Source organism: Diabrotica virgifera, chromosome 3 (assembly GCF_917563875.1).
Source record: "Diabrotica virgifera virgifera chromosome 3, PGI_DIABVI_V3a".
Taxonomy (NCBI): Eukaryota; Metazoa; Arthropoda; class Insecta; order Coleoptera; family Chrysomelidae; genus Diabrotica; species Diabrotica virgifera.
Window position 1 is genome coordinate 155,601,517 of NC_065445.1, and position 13,968 is coordinate 155,615,484.

Sequence of the window (13,968 nt, forward strand, 5' to 3'; positions counted from 1 at the left end):
TGAAAGTGAGAGAGCAAGACAAGTAGACTTAAAAGTTCTCATTCAAGAATTTGCTAAGCAGAAAGCAAGAAAAGTGCCCTTAGGACTTTAGTTTTTAGCCAAGAAATACTGTTAATTTCTAATCTGTATTTAAAAGTGACTTTCAGTCCGAAGTTAATAGAACAGTAATCCAATAGCAAACAATATTGCAATATGTTAGTCAGTGTATTGTTTAAGACAGTGTTATAAAAGATTTGTAGACTAACTTTGAGTCTCCGTTTTTTATGATGAAAATTATATGTACAGAATTCAACTTTGACCCATTAAACCCATATGCCTTTGGTTAAAGTACGTCTTATGTAATTACATTTGCTTTTTATGAAATTAAAGTTTGTGTTATGTAAAATAGCAGTTATTTTATTTATATATCCCAGTCATTAATCAAAGGTTTATTAAATTAAATTAAATTATTAACATAACACAGAGTTGAAATACCGTGTCCCGGTAAAGTGCTAGTTGAACTTTTTCAACTGTAATGAGGGCGCAAAATTTGTTTTCGCCTAGGGCGCCGCAAACCCTAGGGCCGGCCCTGCCCCAGATATCTTAAAAAATTGACCTTTTAAAGAATTTGTACAGTCGGAAAAATGAAAGAATACCCATGAACGGTCACGTCAAACAGGTACAATCACATATTTTGTATTTGCTGTTCTTTTTCTATAAATAACAAACGATAGAGATAGATTAATTATGTTAATAATATGTGATCGTTCATGGGTACTCTTTCATTTCTCCGACTGTACCTGCAGTGAAAAAATTTCAAGAGAAGAAACTGAGAATCTGCCGGAAGAGGTGAAATGTTTTTTGATTTTAGACAACGCTCCTGCTCACCCCTCTGAAAATATTCTATGATCAAAACATGGCAACTTTAGTTGTATGTTTTTGCCAAAAAATACATCGCTTATTCAACCCATGGATCAGGAAATAATTTTAGCAACAAAATGAATATATCGCAGAAAGTTTTTAGATGAAGTAATTGTATGATGAAGATAACACAGAAGATACAAGAGGGCAGCATACTTTGCAAAGCTTAACTGTTACAATTTGAAATCAACAATTTGTTAAGTTTGCTACAGCATGGAAAGGCAGTTAAGGGGTTACATAGGTCTTGCGGGTAAAAAAAGTGACTTTTTAAAAAAATTATATCTTGGAAACTAAAAATTATTTTTATTTATAATTGGAACATGTAAAAGTATAGTACACTCAAAAAAATTTCAGCCAAATATATTCATTTTTGTAGAGTTTACTGCAATTTTTCGACAACAGCCCTTTTTTGCGGTGAGCAGCATAACAAGTCCAGTCTCATCTGAAATTTCTTGTAGTTTATACCTCTGGTTAGTGAATGAACAAAGATTTTTTTATTAGATGAGGTCATTTTTGTTTTACCAAAAAAAAACTACTTTAAAAATGAGAAAAATTGGGGTCAAAAATGTGTTTAAACTTATGTAAAATCTTCAAATTTCATTTTTTTTAATTCCTTCGTTCATTTACTAGCCAGAGGTATAAACTACAAGAAACTTTTTGATTTCAAATGAGACTGGACTTAGTTATGCTGCCCACCGCAAAAAACTTAAACTCTACAAAAATGAATATTTTTGGCTGAAACTTTTTTTGAGACTACCTTAAGTACTATACTTTTACATGTTCCAATTATAAATAAAAATAAATTTTAGTTTTCGAGATATAATTTTTTTAAAAAGTCACTTTTTTTACCCATAAGACCTATGTAACCCCTTAAAAAAATGTTTGATGGCCTAGATGCATACATATATTTAGAAGGAAAGTTCCTAATTTCTGTAGTATAATACATAATACCGAAGAGGAAGTAGCTCTAAGCGCCGGACTCCACTTGCGATTTGTAGTCGTGAAGATTGAACACATTCTTTCAAATAGAAGTCAATCCATGATTATTTAGTTACAAATGGATTGACTTGTATTTGAAACAATGTGTTCAATCTTCCTGATTACAAATCGCAAGTGGAGTGCGGTGCTAATAACACCAAAATATTCCATATATGTCCATAGAAGGTACACAGACATTGAAAAATTCCTGGAATATCCCCGAAAACACGTTCCCTGAACATGCCAGGAAAATCCTGTGTCAGCATTTTAAACATTACCTGAATGTCTTATTGGAACAGTCCATGAATGTCCACGAATGTTCTTTGGACATTCAACATATATTTTGTAGACATTCCCTGGATATACCAGAAATACAGTGATGAGCGCTCTAATAACCTGCAAAATAGCACAAAAGATGGAAAACGTATTAAGTAGTGAGATAAAAAGAAATGAAACTAGTCGAGCTGGGAAATTTAGCGATATTAACTTATACATTTAGATTGTATTGATTGTGTACCACCTTCAGACGAGTTTGGAAACTACCACTGTCACAGTGACAGTTTTAGTTGACATACTCCTCTGATATGTGTAAAGGTGGGAAACAATCAATATAAAATAAAATTTAAAGGTTAATTTCGCTAAATTTCCCAGCTCGACTAGTTTCATTTCTTTTTATCTCACAACTAAATATGTTGCCCGTCTTTTGTGCTATTTTGCTGGTTATTAGGGCACTTGTATTTTAATAAAAGGTCATAAAAGGACGCGTTTCGGCTCTTCACGAGCCATCATCAGCTTTAAAATACAGGAACAAAGACGAAAACTATCCAGACCAGGAAGGAGGAAGAATCTACTAGATTACATTATTTAAGGTTCTATAGGCTTCATTATTTAAAGTTTTAAGTATTGTATTAGACATTAAGTTATATATGAATATAAAAATTCATTAGAAAGATTTTTATGACTTCCATGTTGGGAGGTACCATCTTGCGAACAGCCTGTTCGCAAGATGGTTACCTCAACGTTAGCCACCTTTTTTATTTAATTCACAACTACTTCTATATATTAAAATTCTCCTGTCACAGTGTTAGTAACCATACTCCTCCGAAAGGTTCAAAAAAATGTGTCACATTTGCTTTCACCTTTCTTTTGCCTTTCGTAGCCACATATTCCGTTTCCTTCCTGGGTTTTTGTAGACCACTTCTCTCAGCTGATTCTAAAAAAAATAAAATAAATGGTAATTTTTCTATCCTTTACAATTAACAATCAGAAGAAATATTTACAAGTAATAATATGCATAAATAATAATATTTTGTATTTTGACAATGACGTCTGATTTGGAAGTCGAAAGATTAATAAAATTATTTTTTAAGTTAAATTGTGGCTTATTTCCCAATTAGAATAGTTAATTACAAAAATGCCTCAAATAACTAGCTTCAGAACAATAAATAATTCGTTTCATACCAACATTCGTCCAAAGTCAATTATACCTGTAGTATTTCCATGAAAAGATTCTTTAAGTGAATTTTGCATAGTTTTCTTTAAAATATCTCTATCAGGCCAGAACACAAATTTTTTTAACCTAAGACACATTATATACAAAGTATTTTTGAAATAAGTTGATACCGGGTAGGGTGAAATACTAAACCTATATCCCAAATCTTTATAATCTAAGTTTAAGCTTAGTTTAGCTAAAGTAAGCAATACTTGATCACTTGGTGACAAAACAGTATTTTGATGGTATTTGATAAATGGTGTAATATACTTTAAAGCTATTTTAAAAACATTGTAATTTGCTAAACCAGTATAATTTTTAGTTTTGGCATCATCATTTTCTATACTTTCACAAGATAAAGCTAATTTCTTAAGCTGATATTTAAAATCCTGTGTTAATGTTAATTACATAAAATGTATTTGTTAATTTTTCCATTGTAATATATGTTTGACTATTTGGCAAAATCTTGTCTTCTACTAAACTAGCTTTTATACCAAATAACTGCTATCTACCACTAACTATCCACTGTTTCTAAATCTACTAAAGTAACAGTAATGTATCATTAATGAAAAATGTGTAAAATCATAGACCTACCTAGTATTTGTAGAATATAAGACAGTCCAGTGTCTTATAAATCATTTCAAGAGGAATAAAAAAGCAATTTTTTCTTGTAGGTACCCTTTTCTTTTAATTCTCCTTTGGTACCTTAATTCCCATTTTAGATTTTGGGGAACTCATTTCATTGTGTTTATATACCCCATATTTATTGAAGGAACCCAATCTGGATTGTTATTATCAGTTAAGTCGGCTGGTTTTCCTACAAGATTAGACTGTTAACATCTTCAAAAATGGTTAATGTTCAAATGTTGTAACTTACCAGATATAAGATGATTACAGGGGAATTTCCATTTTGCTAGTAAAATCTTAATATTTTATTGCATTTTACCATTGTTGTTGTCTCTCAGATGATAACTATAACTTATTTAGTTAAATTGGTTCAGTTTTGTGCTTAGAATGTAGCACTGATGGTAAGTGGTAAAAGCTAACTTTATCACGATTACTTTGCATTTCACACTTCAAAACACAACACCAATGAGGCATATTATCTTTCTAAATTAATACTTCCAGAGAAAATGTTAAATTAATCTTTGTACAACAACTAAAATGATCTAAAACCATAAGAACCTGATAGAATAATATTCAATGTTTGCCTTCCAGTAGCCATATTGATTTAATTTTGACAGCATCTTGGAACGGCCTATTATTTTTGTTTGAAAAACCGTCCATATAGAGGAGGTGCCCGGCAAAGGGAGGTGTCCGTTAAGAGAGAGTTTACTGTATTTCATATTATTACTAGAATTTATTACTTTATTAGAACTATTTATCACTTTTGATTCATTGTTTCAATTTGTTTGTGTGTTTTTATACTTTTACTTACTTCCGAAGTAACAATCACTAAAATTGACTTTTCAGCCTAGGTCCAAAATACCTATACGCGATTTTCGGCAATTTCGTGAAATGAAAATATTTACCTAAATTTATTTTTTAATAAGGTTTTTAAAAAATAATTTAGATTATTTAATGGACACTTTGAATTTTGTACATGTATAATATACTAATTATAGAGATAATATATTTAATTTAACGCTAACTATGAAAGTAAAGCAGATCTGTTATTACTCATATTTAAATAACAGCTGCACAAAATACTACGACCGCAAATCTATAACAATTAAATGTCTGGCGTCTGGGAACGTTTACACAGCGTTGCCAAATAACGGAAGTCACAACGAGCGGTGTGGTATACGGAAGTCCCTACGCGTTGTGTATATCACGTGTATTCTCGTACGGGAGCGACACTAGCGCTGATGATATACCGTCGTACTAAAATCTGATCTTATGAGTATATTAGATGCGATGTGACTTCTAGTGAAATTTTTGATATAAGCCTTCTAATACCATCTAGTAGCCAAATTCGTAAAAATTTAGGCAAAACGTTGTGACTTCCGAAATCGGAAGTCATAACGGTATATATAAAGTGACAACGTATTACGAGTATCTACTTTGGAAGTTACATGGATACATGTATCAATATATATATATATATATATATATATATATATATATATATATATATATATATATATATATATATATATATATATATATATATATATATATATATCAGGGCCGGTTCTAGGGTTTTGACCGCCCCGGGAAAAACAAAATTTGGCGCCCTTTCATACGAAATATTATGTACTGCAATATAAAAAAATACAGTCGAACCCGCTTATTAGAATCCCTGTTATAGGAATATCCCGGTTTATGGAATATAAATTCAAGTTCCCGAAACATTTCCATTTACTCCTTAATAAATTTATCTGTTTATTGGAATAGGATCTAACTAGATAATACCGCTTATTAGCATATTTTGCAGGTCAAAGAATATTTTTTTTTACAATTTAGTAAAAATTTAAATTATGTTTGGTATTATGGTTTGTCGTCAACGGCCGGTAGTGCTGGATTAGATATTATTAGGGTAATAAATATTTATTACTTTGTTACGAATACCAATTCGATCTTTAGCATGGCCGACAAATGCATGGGTCATAAAATAATTTTTATTTGTCTACACAAAGGCACTGTTACCTGTTATAAAATTGTTAGAAGCAGTTTATTTAGAATTCACTCAGAGAGTAGGCTACTTGTTTACAAGATGCGAATTATGGCTTTGTTAAATTCGAAAAGAAGGGAAAAGAACAAGAATGTAACAATCCATTTCTTGGCGCCAATAAAACTTCTATTCAACCAATGGATTAAGGATTAAGGATGACCACACGGATTAACAACGAAAAAGCTATAATTACCAATAATTTCTCAAGAAAAAAAAAGTAATTTTGTTATATCGCACCCCTGCGAGAAAAGTGACACAAACCAAAAATACTGAAGTTGAGATAAATCAACTTAAAGATTGCTGTAAAACTTATCCTCATATTTTAAAAGGTTTTTGCTAAAAACAGTTGTATTGGTTGATTATGTTATATTGTATAGCATTATTGTATGCACATGATGCACATGTAGGTCTACTTTTGTGGAATTTGCGTCATTATCAGGTAGATATAGGTAGGGTCTTTGAGTTATGTCACTTTTCTTGCTTTATTTGTTTATTTTTTTGTTATGATCCTGTACTGTTAGTTACTTTATAACACCAAACCATTGTATATTTTAACTGACTGTAACATAATACGACTATCAGACCTTATATACCTGGAAAAACTACAGCTTAAGGAAGATTAAAAAATAAAACACGTCGAAAATTATTGATTTATTAGAAAAATACAAAACGCAAAATTAACACAATTTAATAAAGAATAACTAATAAGATACAACTAAAGTGATCAATACAATTACAACTAAACATAGAACTAAAGTAATTAATGCAATTAAAGTAATTAACGCAACGTCGAAAATTGATTAATTAGAAAAATACAAAACGCAAAAATAAATACAATTTAATAAAGAACAACTAATAAGATACAACAAACTAAAGTAATTAATGCAATTTAAGAAAACATAGATTCATAGATGGGCTTATACAATGTAGGAATGCTTTTCGCTGAGATAAGTGATTCAATATTATGAGCTTTCTTTAGAGCAGAAATTTGCATTTTTTTTCTTATACGCTGCAACGCACTCCGGTGTAGAGATCTGCATGCTTCTTCTGTTATGATTGACGTTGATCTGCGCAAATTCTTTTTGCTCGTATGTAGTTTTTACAAATATAATGCCTGGGTTATTCTTCTGCACTTTAAGTATTTTTATGTCACTTGTTCGGATCAGTTCATTGTCCGATAATTTATTATAGTTTGAACCTATTTGCTGAGACAGTGTCTTCAAATCCATAAAGTCCTGGTAACCTAATTCTGTTACTTTATACGGATTTCCCTTTTTTCTTGCAGACTGAATTAATCTGACGTAATCAGTGGGAATATAGATGGGACCTGATTTAAGTGCTCGCTTAATCTGCTTTTCTATGACAGAATGAACATTATCTCCTTCATTTTGCGTGTGACCTGCAATCAGAAATTTATGTGTAATAGATTTAATATTATATTTTTGTACAGCGTATAGGTACATTCCCATTATAAACTTGTTCTTTTGCTGACCACAGCAATTGTCTGAATAAAGTATGATTTCAAGATTATTGTTGTTGGTGGCGTTGGCTTTTTCTTCTAGGTATTTCAGAATGCAAGAACCTATCTCTATTGCTCCTCGAGCACCTTCACCTTCATGCCAAAAAAAAAACACTGTACATTGTCTGACTGTTGTTCAGTGACAGTTAAATTGTAGCTATTCATTTTGCTTTTATAATAAAATGTTGATGAATTCCCTCTTGGTGCAGGCAAAACTGCTTGAGTTTTTTTGTTCGATGTCTACTTGGTTACATTGTGGTACTATAGTGCTGGATTTTATTTCGTTTGCAACATTTTCATGTTCTTCTGGCACTATGTCTTCCAATTCTACTTCTTTAGTTGAATTTTTTTGTTCGACGTCTGCTTCATAACATTCTAGCACTGTGGTGCTAGATTTTAGGTCATTTGAACCAATTTTTTGTTCCATAGCTTGCCCCATTTAATGGCTCCAGCAGCCAGTGCCAGTAATTTACTACCTCTACTTCCTTGCTGGGAGTACATGATGAATCTGTAAAAAACGAATTTTCTGAAGATATGCTTGTAAAAATATCTACGTAAATATATTATGAAATTAATGTTAGAAACATGAAAACGAAAATTATTATTATGAAAACTTACACGAAAGTATTAGTAAAGGAAAGTATAAAATAAGCAGTTTTTTTATTAACTTTGTATAACTGTTAAAACATTTTTATACTAACCCCATATACATTAAAATATAATATGTGCACAAATTTTACCATTAAAAATTGAGATCAATAACGTACGAAATTATTTTTAAAATTATTCAGAAAAACTCACAGTTCGAGAGATAACATAAAATAAAAAATGCGTAAGGTCTGGTTTTATGCAGTGGATACGTTCTACAGAAAAAAGCGCATATAAAAAAATCGCATTAGAAATGACTTTACTTGCCTTGAAAAACTAGGTAACCATTCCGTAGTTTTCTAAAATCACATAAAACCAAAACGTTTGTCCTCCAAAATTAATTATCTTTGATGTTTTTTTTTTCATTATGGGCCAAATAAAATCTTGAAAGAAATTACAAAATGGCAAATACGGTACTGATATGGAAATAACCTCTTCTAATGAAAAATGAAACTTTATGACACTCACGTTAAATGTTTCAATCAATAAATCAAAATGTGCTGCTCATTTAGTCCTGTCGCCAGGGGGGTACAACGGCCTCCTTAATTCAGATGGACTTACCCAAGTTTTTTTTATATATTTTGACCCGTAGAATACGAATTTTTTGGGTAACAGTTGATCCGGATGTCGATAAGATTGTTATAGACAAAGAACTTGAGGAATTACATAACAGCGATTTCTCGCAAAACAAAACATCTTTTTGTATTTTTTGGGTCATTTTAAGCAAAAAATATTCCAACAAGTTTTTTCGTAGAATGCATAGTTTTCGAGATAACTGCGGTTGAACTTTCAAAAAATCGAAAAATTGCAATTTATGAACCCGAATAACTTTTGATTAAAAAATAAAGTAGCAATTCTGCTTTTCGCATTTGAAAGTTTAAGTCAAATTATATCGGTTTTGATTATTTGCATTGCTAAAAATTAATTTTTTTATTGTTAAACTAATCTATAAACACATAGTGTTTCCCGTGCCTAATACATACGTTTTAACGCATGCTACGTAGAAATTGCCTCGCTTGCACTTGTAGCTACTCTACCTACTCGTTCGATTTTAAATGAGAAATCATAGAAAACATCACTCACATACTAGGTGTTTATAGCTTTGTTTAACAATAAAATAATAAATTTTTAGCAATGCAAATAATCAAAACCGATATAATTTGACTTAAACTTTCAAATGCGGCAAGCAGAATTGCTACTTTATTTTTTAATCAAAAGTTATTAGGGTTCAAAAATTACAATTTTTCGATTTTTTGAAAGTTCAACCGCGGTTATCTCGAAAACTATGCATTCTACGAAAAAACTTGTAAAAATATTTTTTGCTTAAAATGACCCAAAAAATGCAAAAAGATGTTTTGTTTTGCGAGAAATCGCTGTTATGTAATTCCGCAAGTTCTTTGTCTATAACAATCTTATCGACATCCGGATCAACTGTTACCCAAAAAATTCGTATTCTGCGGGTCAAAATATATAAAAAAAACTTGGGTAAGTCCATCTGAATTAAGGAGGCCGTTGTACCCCCCCTGGCGACAGGACTAATTAAACTGCAACTTGAATCAGCAAAATTTAAATTCTCCACTTATTATAAAATAGCACCGCTAAGAGAAAATTTAATTTCAAAACAATTACAGATTGTACATAATGATGTAATAGCAACATCATGTAACCAGGGGTCTCCCCGAATTGCAAACACTTACTATACTTTGCTTTATCTGGATGTGAAGAGTTAATATTAATAAAATTATTATAGTAGCTGTTAATAATGGAAAATTTGGATGAAATATAAACCGCACAACTTCAAAATCGCATTAAAATAATCTGCATAAAAAGAGACCTTACTGTATATAATAATAATATAAAAAAGTTATTTAACACCTAATTAGTTTAATATTACTAAGATAATATTACTAATTATGACCGTATAAAAAATTACATTAAACTTATCTTATTCACGAAAAGTGACACAACTCAAAAGTGACGATTTTCTTGATTGGTTTAGGAACACCTTCCAGTACTAACGCTGAAGTGACACTGTTCTTGCTGTAGCGAATGACGAACTAGCCTTCGATAAAAGTGACACAACTGCCCTCACGTGGACAAATTTATAGTTAGAGATGTGGCGGTTTTCGTGAACGTTGGGACACTTCATTGATACGTTTCCATGGCATAACCCCAAAATTCCCAATTTTTGACTTGTGTCATTTTTCTTGCCGGCGTGCGATATATGCATTTTAATAAGAAAATATGTATTTACATATCTACATATTGCATACATTTCATATTAACTACCTAATGTATTCATTCACATACATGTAATGTAATTTGGTATTTAACACATACATAGATAAGTACTAGTTACACTACTGTATTATTGACGTAAAAAGACCTAAAACAATTTACATACACTGATTATGTACGTACATATATGATATACATATTGGCATAGTATGTAATAAAACTACATATTGGCATAGTATGTAAAACTACACATTGGCATAGTATGTAAATAATATTATTACGTATATTCGGTAACACTTATTTCAACTAGCCACCAATGATCGGTTATTAGAATATCCCGGTTATAAAAATATTTTTGCCTTGCACAAAGGCTATTCCAATAAGCGGGTTCGACTGTAGTAAAATAGGCAAAAAATCAAAACTTCATTATAAAGAACTATGTAACAATGTATTTAATCAAAAAATAGTACAATTGATAGTCAGTTATTATTTATAGCTGATGCAACATATGGCGTAGCGTATCGAGCGCATTTGAAATTCAAGCAACGAAGGAGCGAGACAAAAGATAAGATAAATGCATATTGCCAACAAACAGAAAAAATGTATAACGTTGTACTTTTACTTTACAATACCAAACAAAAATGTTGATTGTGCGCACTACAAGTGCACGATATGCATCCCCAATGACCAAATTGAGGGAGTGGGATCCACATAGCATAAAAATAAGGAGGATATTCTTTGCAAACACGAGCTTGTACACCTTTATTTCTTCCCTTCATGTTAGAGCCGTTGTCATATCCTTGGCCTCTGCAATCATCTAAATTCAATTGAAAATCATTCACTGTTTTATTATATAATGAGTAGGCCTATGCATTGATACCTAGAACTAAGGTTATCAGGAGAACAAAGGAGGAACAAAGGAACTAAAGGAGAACAAAGTAGCTATCAAAACGGACAATAGAATATGCAGTCCATTTAAGACGAAAAATGGACTGCTACAGGGCTGTTCCATATCCCCTCTCCTATTTTAAATATTCCTGGAGAAAACCCTGAAACCATGGAGAAGAAAGTGCGAAAGAATGGGTATACCAGTAACAAAAGAATAGGCTGGAAATAGACGTAGGTAAACAAATAAAAGGAACAGACAAGTACAAGTATTTAGGTTTCATAATATTAAACAAAGGAACAACTGAAGAAGATAATATTAAACATAGACTAGGACAAACAAAAGATTGCATATGAAAATTTTGAAAATTAATCCGGTATTGTTGGACAAGAACATCAGTATAAAAACAAAAAGAAGAATATATCACACCATTACAAGAAGTATCCTGACTTATGGGTGTGAAAATTTTATAATAAATAAGAAAACCAAAAACAAAATAAGAGCAACAGAGATGGAATTCCTAAGGAAAAGCTGTGAGTAACAGCTAAAGCTAAGAGCAACAAAAAGAGATAGAATAAATAACAAAGAGATTAAGAAAAGAATGGAAATGAACTCAGATATAATAGACTACATAGAACAGAAGGAATTAACTTGGTACGGAAAAGAAGAAAAGCAGACAAAAAACGTTGGATCAACAGAATAACAGAGTGGTGCCCGATAGAAAGGTGAAGTGGACGAAGCAATGGAAAGAAGAAATCTTCAGGAAGGGGACTGGCAAAACAGAAAGAACTGGAGAGAACGGTTGAGTGAAGGAATACACTGAAAACTGTGTAAATTATTAGAAAGGATACAGGGTGTTTCTAAATAATCGCGACAAACTTTGAGGGATTTGTGGGGACGTGCATGGAAAAATTATGACAGTTTGTTGTATAAACTTATGTCCGCAAATGTTTTGTTTCCGAGAAACGAGGTGTTGTAATTTTTTCTAACAAACTGAGGACTTAATGATGTTTCAAATAAAAGATCATTTTGGAATTCCTCGTTCAATTTGTAACAAAAAATGTACCGTTTTTTTCATACGACCCGCCGGTTTTTATGCAAAAAATTAAACATTTTAACGCTTACAAAGGATTCAAAATAGGTTTTTATACATTCATATGAAGAAGAACTTGTCATTCCTAATTCATACGTAACCAGACTGTTAGAAAAAAATTTTAAATGAAGAAATAAATCACTTTAAAATGAAAGAATAGGTAAATTTAATTACCAAGACCGATGACAATAATAATTTTAAAAAATCACTTCAAATGTTCAAAATTCTCGTCGTTTACCTCATGACCTCATGTGCAATAAGTTAATATTATGATTTCCTATCATAAATTTAATTATTCTTTTTTTTTATATTACGTGGATAGCTCTACTTACCGAAATTTATGTAACGGAAAAATAATAAAAATTTATTAATTCCACAACCAATATTTTACAAAACTTTTTTTATTCCACTTTAAAACACACGCGCCAGTGTTATAATGCAAATTTACAGAAAGACAAAATTATTTAACTAAAGAGTTTTATGACATGCCATTAGCACCAGTAGTAGGTATATAGTATCACTGACTATTCATAATTTTGTTGATAATTTAAAATTTGATTTTCGTTAATTTTTAAAGTAGATTGCTGGCATACGTGATACCTACGTGACAAATGACCAAAAAAAATGAATATCCTTAGATCGTAAAAAGAATTTGTCTGCATTAATTTTGTATGAGTGATAAAAGCCATAACATTTCTTAGGTTGCATTATATTTATTAGTGAGCTTTGGTTTTAGTCTATTAATCTTTTTTTTTGAGTTATGAATTCTGGTAACAGATAGAAATATTTTTCTTATAAATAATATTAGAATTATTCAAACAATATCATAGGAAAATGTTCAAAGTTAATAATATGTAAAATCAAAAAAATAATGAATGAAAAAAAATATATTTTTATATCGGCGTCTTTCAAAATTTAGCGCCCCTCAAAATTTGGCGCCCCGGGTGACCGCCCGGCTCGCCCGCCCCTTTATCCGGCGCTGCTGTATATATATATATATATATATATATATATATATATATATATATATATATATATATATATATATATATATATACAGTATGTCCCTGTAAGTTGTATCCATATGGAAAACTTTTTTATTATTAATTTTCCGAAAAAAAGTTATTCTTTATAAAACGCTCTGCATGGTATAAAACCTAAGATTTAACCATCAAATATCAAATTTTTTGAATATTATACGAGGTATGTCAAAAAGTTTGAATTTCACTCAAGAGTAAAGTAGCTTTATTTTTCACAATATAGAAAATTGCTATTATGAAAAGTTGCTTGGAATTAAAAACTGTATTCTAGTATGCAATTACATCCTTCTAATTGAAAATTGTTTTTTTGAAAAATTATGGATAACTAACATTATTTTCAGTTATTTTAATTCAGATAACTCTTTTATTATTAATTTTACGAAAAAAACTGATTCTGAATAAAAAGTTCTGCATGGTCTAAAATCTAAAATACAGCCATCTTTTGTCAAATTTTATCAATTTTATATGAGGTATGTCAAAAAATATGAACTTCGCTCAAG